General features: G+C 48.4%; 1 protein-coding gene across 2 annotated transcripts in view; it reads left to right on the top strand.

Moving 5' to 3' along the window:
* The first annotated feature begins 2,912 nt into the window (after positions 1-2,912).
* Positions 2,913-8,326, top strand: part of LOC309357065 (hexosaminidase D-like) — a 41,765-nt gene continuing 36,351 nt past the window's right edge. Inside the window, exon 1 of one of the 2 annotated variants that reach the window (XM_081888989.1) lies at positions 2,913-3,109. The gene's annotated coding sequence lies outside the window, so the exon portion shown is untranslated. The remainder of the gene's footprint in view (positions 3,110-8,326) is intronic. The other variant, XM_081888988.1, reaches the window with a different exon arrangement.

The raw sequence follows: 8,326 nt of genomic DNA, 5'->3' as shown, positions 1-8,326 counted from the left end.
CACTTCCCCATCACAGGTACAACTTAAGGTGGGCAGGTTTGGACTGATGTCTATAGTGCCAGGTGGGCCTAGGCCTGATGAAAATGACCTCCCAAAGACACCAGCCTCTTGGAGACAACTGTTTTCCAAGGGGAGCAGTACTTCTCCCCACTTTCCCACTTCCAGACAGCTGCCTTTTCCCCACTTACCTCCTTCTACTGCAGCAGCACAATTTCAAAACCCAATTGTAACTCACCTTTTGGTGTCTGCTGCTAAATTCTGGGGAAACCTTCCCCTTGACAAATCTCAGTTATTAGAAAAATATGGCAAGCAGCCTCACTTGAAAAGATCTCCCCAGCGTTAAAAGGTTATCAGGGGACAAAGCACACAGGACAATTTTGTGTGTGCAATTTGGCATCACTTTATCTCCTGTGCTAATAGGGCAGAACACAATCATCCCATTGTTCCTCGAGTATACAGTATGGTCATACTTGGCTTCAATAAGAACATAGCGAAATGACTCTCATGTGCATTTAACACCCACACAATTGTGCATTTAACACCCCCCCTGGAATGATTTACATTGCTGGGGGTTTCAATTGCTCTGTGCTGCGTGTTGTAAACTTCAGTTTGTTTGTAGTTGCTCCTATAGCATGGGAAGACACACTAAGGCCCGGGGGCCATATCTGGCCCAATCACCTTCTAAATCCAGCCCGCAGACAGTCCGGGAATCAACATGTTTTTACATGAGTAGAATGTGTGCTTTTATTTAAAATGCATCTCTGTGTTATTTGTGGGGCTTAGGAATTCGTTCATCCCCCCCCCCCCGCAAAATATAGTCCGGCCCCCCACAAGGTCTGAGGGACAGTGGACCGGCCCCCTGCTGAAAAAGTTTGCTGACCCCTGCTTTATAGTAAAAAAAAAAATCGCTTACAAATAATGACAATAGAATAAAAAAGAAACATGAAAGTCCTAGGGTAAAAAGGGAGTCAAGCAGGAGAGATTGTACTGAGAGATTGTAGCAATGATCTAGTGCCATATTGTTGGATATGGAGGTGAGGAGCTCGTCAGAAATTTTATGGAGGGCTGTTTCAGCATGCGCAGGGGGCAGAAGCCAGCCGAGTGCCCTCCAGATGTTTTCATGTTCTCAGCAGCCCCAGACAGTGTGCCTGAGAGGCAGTGTGGTGTAGTGGTTAGGGTCTTGGACTAGGACCTGGGAGACATGGGCTCAAATCGCCACTCAACCATGGGTGACTTTGGCCAGTTACCATCACCCAGCCTAGCCTGCTTCACAAAGCTGCTGTCAGGATGAAAAGAGGAATGGGGAGAAGGCCTTGAGGCCCACCTGTTCCTCCTTTGAAAAAAAGTATGACTATTAATAAAATAAACGTATCACATCTACATGCCAAACTGAGCATGCTATGAGTTGTTGTGGTTATTAAGATTATTTTCAAAAGCCCCGGAGATTAAGTGTGTTCATACTGTTGGGTCACTGACCTGTGATGACTCTTTTTGTACACATAACCTAAAACATCCAGGGCTCGATTCTTGCCTGGCCTCAGCTCCTGAACCCTCCTTTTCCAGTCTTGGAGCTCAGCCTTGGAGAATGGGATGTGACACTACAGAGAAAGAGCTCCTGAGCATGTGTGGAGTGCCGTGTCTTCAGCTCACCACTCATACATTGGATCAGTGGGTGCTGGCCCATTGGGGCTAATGGGGCACTGCTCCACCACCAGTCTTGCCCTGCCCTTGGCCAATCCCTGGTTAGCTGCTTACTCAAAACCAGTCTAGAGGGTAGCACTGCCAATTTGCTTCCTCCTGCTCCTCCCTGCTGAGTTTACAAGGAGGATAAGGATGGGGACAGAACTAGAGTTGGCTTTGCTTGTCATTGGCTCTTGGCGCAAACTACTGCCGGGCTTCTTGCATTCCACCCCATCATTCCCAATAGACACCAGCCATCACTGCATGGGGTCAAGGGCAAGGGAACCATGTGTGAGGAGATGGCACCTTGAGCCCCTGCACCTGTCTTTTTGGAAATTATATGTCCCCCTCTTCAGGGCTTGGGTTGAGCAGCCCCAGATCCCACACAAAGGGCTATGGCTCAGTGTTTTATGGATCTCTTTGCCTGCAGAAGGTGCCATGTTCAGTCCCCAATGGCATCTCCAGGTAGGTCTGGGAGAGAACCATGAATGAAGTCCTGGAGAGCTGCTGCCAGTCAGTGCAGACAATACTGAGCTAGATGGACCACTGGTCTGACTCAAGATAGGACAGACCCCTAAGGCAGAGACTCGATTAAGAGAGCGGTGGGAGATATTAGGGGCAGAGCAATCTGAAGTAGCTCCTTCTGTTCCACAAGCTTAGTGGCAGAGCCCCAGCTTTGCATGCAGAAAGTTCCCAGGTCAGGCACCCCCAAACTCAGCCCTCCAGCTGTTTTGGGACTACAACTCCCATCATCCCTAGCTAACAGAACCAGTGGTCAGGGATGATGGGCATTGCAGTCCCAAAACATATGGAGGGCCGAGTTTGGAGATGCCTGTCCTAGCAGCTGTCAAGGCCCTTTACAAATTACAGTTCCCAGGAATCTTTGGAAGAAGCTGCGACTGTTAGGGCTTTGAAGGTCTTGTGTGGATGTGACCACTATCATCTTCCAGCTCCCTCCGCCTCCTCACATCTGGCCCCCCCGACAGATGTTTTTGGACTACAACTCCCATGGGAGTTTTTGGACTACAACTCCCATCCGGAGGGAGGCTAGGCAATGGGAACTGTAATGCAAAAACACCTGGAGGGCACCAGCGTTTTTTCCTTCTTTTTTTTGCGGGGGTGGATGAGCGAAGGCTGCTCTCTTCTCTGCCATAATGCTGCTCTTCCTTCTCTGGCTGGCACCTCTCGCCCTTGCCAGGCGGCCTCGGGGCTTCCCTCCCCGCTCCTGCTGCTCGATGGGAGGGCGTCTCCTAGCTGCTCCGCCCCCGAACCGGCTCCCGCTGCAGGGCTGGGCGATGCCGGAGCGGCTGCTCGCGGCTGCTGGGCGCACCTGGCCGGGCCAGGTAGGAAGAGACTGCCGGCAGGTGGAAGGGGCTCGGCGCGGCCGCTGCGTCTCCCCGCTGCCAGCTCGGAATCCCAGGAGCGGCAGGTAAGACTACCTGGGCGCGTGGGTGGCATGCGGAGCGGGCAGCCGATGACGCGGAGGCGCGGGGGGCAAGGAGCTGAGAGGGGGTCCCTCTCCCCACCCCTACCCCATGATGGGGTGCAAAGAGCAGTCCCGGGGTGCTTCTAGGGGCACTGGGGCTGGAATAACCTTCCAGTGCCAGGCTTGGGGTGGGGGCGGGGGCGGTTGGCACAGGCTGCGGAGGCCTGTTTGGCGGTGCCATGACGGGGAGAGAGAGCCTGCCAATGCGCAGCTAGATGGCATTTAATGAGCGCAGGGCATGGAAGCTGGCAGGAGTCTGTGGGCACCACAGGCATAGGGTGGCGTGAGCAGGGGAGCAGGTGCTTCTGCCTGGTGGGGGAGGAAGGGGTTAATGGAGAGGGGGCACAGCTGGTGGTTATGGGGAGGCAGAGGCAGGCATTTGCCCCATGCCAACCGAGGTACTTAGTACAATGGATCTATCTCTCAGGGAGGGGGGCAAGAAGGTTGGAGGAGGAAGTGTTTTGGGGGGAGGCTCTGGCGTGCCACCAGCTTATTGTGGCAGGAGGTTGGTTAGAATTGATTTCCGTTTTGCCCAGATCATGCAGAGAGGGGTTGGGGTGGAACTGTCCTGCCAACTGCATCTGTATCCTGTGCCCTATATCCTCTATATCCCCAACAACCTTGGAAGAGGCCTGGTGCGTAACAGAAAGAGGGAGCCCTTTATAATCTAAAGCATTATGATCATCATTACATTATTATTTTTAAACTACCACCCTCCCCACAGATTAGCAAAGCTAGCTTTGGCACCTGCAAGACGACTTCAAATGATACTCAGACTTGTCTCACTGTCCTGCCTTCTAGGAAAGGCGGTGGGGAGGGGCTTGGGACCAGCAACCAGGGACCTTGGCATTGTTTTAACAAACTCCCTATATGTTGGGGGGGCGGGGGAAGCAGGGAAGGAAGTGCCATGACAATTAATCTAGAATTCAACCAGTTTAATTGATGTAGATGCACCCTCAAATGGGCATGCTGCAGCCTGGGTGCTTGTCGGCCTTCCTCCGATGCATCCTGTCAGAATAAAGTGCTTGGCATTTGGATATAAGATTATTGTATAGGTGCAGTGCTTTTCCCCCCCTGGGGGTACGCTGGGGTACGCATACCCCTAAAGATTTTGTGAATCTTTGTACTTTTGTCCACTTACTGTATTTATTTTCCCCGATTTGAACGATAAAATGGTGATTTTCTTGAGTCAAAATGAGAGTACCCTTAAACATTTTTTAAAGGGAAAAAAAAGCACTGTATAGGTGTATTATACAGACACAAGCACACTCCCCCACCACCACGTGTAGGACACAGCTGGCTCTGTCTTGTCTTTTTTTCCGGAGGAAGGTTAGTCAAGGAAAGCTGGGGGGGGGGGGAGGTGTTTGTGTGGTTTGTGCAAGTGTGTATCTGTTTTAATTATTAATCTGTTCTTTGGTCTCCTGTGTTTGCTGACCTTGTGAGGAGGTTCCCAGCTGTGCGCAGAGTGCTTTTGGCTGGGCCCCTCATAATGCTTGGTTCTGTTAGATTGGGGGGGGGCGTATATGGAAAAGGGTGCACCATGCCCACTGGCAACTCCACACCCCCCTCCACGCCCACTACAAAGTCCAACATAATGTGTGGGGCAAGGGTATGGGGCTGGTCATTTTTTAAAAAGCAAAAAGGGTACTGGTATTCACCATGGAGTCACAGTGACACATGTTTAACCTTTCTAAAAAATAAATAAATAGAGATACATAAATAAAAATGCTGGTACTGTGTACCCTTGACTGAGTATCCTTGGAAAAAAGCACTAGGGCTTGGAAGGAAGACCCTGGGGATGAGGGCTGCTGGAGATTCTTGGCTTCAGAGGAAACTGCAACTACAGCACAGCAGCCCCTGCTGTCCCCCCCCCCCCAACAGCGGCAACCAAGCCCGTTGATATAGCAATGGGTAACAATAGAGTTAAATATTGTTTCCAGTTACTGTGGGTTGCAGCCAAGCCTCCGCCCTTCAGCTTATTCTTGAGGTTACTTTCATTTCCTTGCGGGAGAGCCTGTTCACCGACGAGCATCCTCTGGTTCTGGGCCTGCAGAGTGGGTAACGTTCTCTTATCTGCCTATATAAAATGTAAGATGGTCGCCTCACCCAGCAGTTTGCGCCGCTGCTGATAGGCAGTTTTGTGTGGCCGCCACATGTGGCGATATAAGATGGGGGGCAGAGGCGCTTCATACAGCAGTTCAGCAAGCCGCTCTGTGGAGCCTCTTCTCCTCCTGAAACGTCCCTGCACGTGTGTTTAATGAAGAAGTACGAGGGCTTGCTAACTCACTGTGGGAAGCGCCTCATCCCCTCCTTTAAAAAGAGCTTGTTGGGGGGGGTGTGAAATGGTGAAACTTACTGGAAGAATAGGACAACAAGAAGAGAGGCTTTTAAAAATAGAATGAGGAAAATGTATTGATTACTTGAAGATAAACAAAGTAAAACCTTTACCAGGATTGATATAAACACGTGCAGTGAGAAATGATTACCGTATTTTTCCATGTATAAGACTATATTCCCCCCTATTTTTTCAAGTTTAAAATTGGGAGGGGGGCGTCTTATACACGGATAGCGCGTGTGGGGTATTTCTTTATTTGGAGTCCCCAAAAATAGGGGTTGTGTTATACATGGGGGCGTGTTATACACGGAAAAATACAGTAAATAGGAAAGATAAGGAAAAAATGAAGTAAATAGATTTGAACAAGATACGCAGCAATAAAAAGATATAAATTAAGCAACTGCAGAAAGGAGGAAAGTCGAGGGAAATGTAAATTGAATTTGTAAAGATTTTGTTTTTCTAGTTTAAAATATTTGGGGGGGAGGAATTGATTTTTTTTAAGGGCTTGGGGTGAGCTGTGGGGGGACGGATGGGGAAGATGTAATGGGTTTGATTAGGAATGAGGGAAAGGTGGCTGGTGAGTGAATCGAGCAAACTCAGCAACCTCTAGTAATAATAATTTATTATTTATACCCCGCCCATCTAGCTTGGCTTCCCCAGCCACTCTGGGCAGATTCCAACAAAATATTAAAATACAGTAATGCATAAAACATTAAAAGCTTCCCTAAACAGGGCTGCCTTCAGGTGTCTTCTAAAAGTCTAGTAGTTGTTCTTTTCTTTGACATCTGGTGGGAGGGTGTTCCATAGGGCGGGTGCCACTACCGAGAAGGCCCTCTGCCTGGTTCCCTGTAACTTGGCTTCTCGCAGTGAGGGAACCACCGGAAGGCCCTTGGAGCTGGACCTCAGTGTCTGGGCAGAACAACAGGGGTGGAGATGCTCCTTCAGATATACTGGACCGAGGCCGTTTAGGGTATTGTTAGAACTTAGCCGTCTAAAGTATTGTTAGAACTTAGCAACAGAGGTGGAAAATGCAGCATAGCTGGAAACAAGCACCATCTCCAATGGTCCAAACCTGCTAGAGCAGTCCCAACAAAAATGCCTCCCTTCCAGGACAAATAGGATAGTTGGTGTTGTGTGTTGTTGTTGTTTATTTATTAGAACTACAACCTATGCACACCCTCTTCCCTTATTTGGCTGCAACAAACTACCAGCATAAAATAAAACCAAACAGGTCTGCACCATCCATTTTAGCCCTCCAAATATTGGTGGACTCTTAATTCATACCAGCCCCAAGCAGCATGGCCAGTGGTCAGGGATGACGGGAGCTGTAGTCCAACAAATATATGGAGGGTTGCAGTTGCCTCATCCTGGGTCAAAGCCTGAAACAGCTTTCAGCATATAAAAGAGAGAGAGAGAGAAGAGAATACAGCACACCATTCATTGGAGGGGATTGGATTAAATGACCCTTTTTGTCCCATGTGGGCTTCCATTTTTCGTGGGCATGTATTGGTGGGGAAAGGGTTAACCTCTCTCTACACACCGGAGTCCTGCTTCCCCTCTGCCCCTCTCACTGCTTATTGGTGTTTGTGTGTTGCATTAAAAAAAATAATAATCTAAGAATGACAACGTTGCAAACACCCAAACAAACATAAATAACTCCTCTCCGTACAAGAATGAAGTGTACCAGATACACCCTGCCACGTTTGGGCCTTCACTGTTGGCATTTCTACATCTGAATCATTTTCTAATACACATGTCATAAAGGCATACCACCGTTCAAAAAAAATGATTTTCTGCTCGCTGCCCGTTCAGTGCTTTTGACTGTTTAGTCAGCTTTTCCATTGTCCAAACTTTCTGTCTCCAAATGGATAACTGCAAATTATCCAAACCCTCCCAGTTTTGAGCAATCAGTTGAGGAGCTGCAGTAGCCAGTTGCTGAAAAGGGGAAAAAAGTAGACACTTTAAATGTAATCAGGCATTTAATGGGGTCATTTAGTTTGGCCCTTGTCTCAATGTGGGATGGAAGAAGTATGAAGCGAGGCTCCTCCCGATGACCTATTAATCATGCACTCATCCTGAGTTGCTTGCACTAAGTGAACAGGGAGGTTAGATCATTTATGCAGTCCTCTGTGTTTTTATTATTCTTATTACTTTCATTTATATACCACTTACTATCTAAAACAGTGTGTGGTGGGATTACCTCCTAGAGACCTAGACCATCGGTAGGCAAACTAAGGCCCGGGGGCTGGATCCGGCCCAATCGCCTTCTAAATCTGGCCTGCGGACGGTCCGGGAATCAGTGTGTTTTTATATGAGTAGAATGTGTCCTTTTATTTAAAATGCATCTCTGGGTTATTTGTGGGGCATAGGAATTTGTTCTCCCCCCCCCAAAAAAAATAATTGTCTGGCCCCCCACAAGGTCTGAGGGACAGTGGACCGGCCCCCTGCTGAAAAAGTTTACTGACCCCTGACCTAGATCAAAGGGAAGGGGGCAGCAAGGGGATGCTGGAGGTGTAAATGACTATCAGACTTTGAAAAGCTGGCAACGCTGAATGAACTTCATCCATTTTTTCGCATTAATTAAACCACATAGTTTTAATTGGATTTGGAACAAATGTGCCTTTGATTGTTCCCGTTTTGAATTTTATCGTGTTGTTATCTTCCTTAATGGGTTCTGCAAACTGATGTTCTGAATAATACTTTCTTTAGGGTAGGGTAGAGGGCACTGGGGAGGAGATTATGGGACTAAGGGGGCAGTTGAAAAGGTTTAGGAACCACTGGTCTAAAAGATATTGAAGCTGTTTACAATAGATAAATACAGAAGT

This window comes from Podarcis melisellensis, assembly GCF_964234715.1.
Source record: "Podarcis melisellensis genome assembly, chromosome: 14".
NCBI lineage: Eukaryota > Metazoa > Chordata > Lepidosauria > Squamata > Lacertidae > Podarcis > Podarcis melisellensis.
Note: the sequence above shows the minus strand (reverse complement) of the source record. Positions and strands in the feature narration are given on the sequence as shown.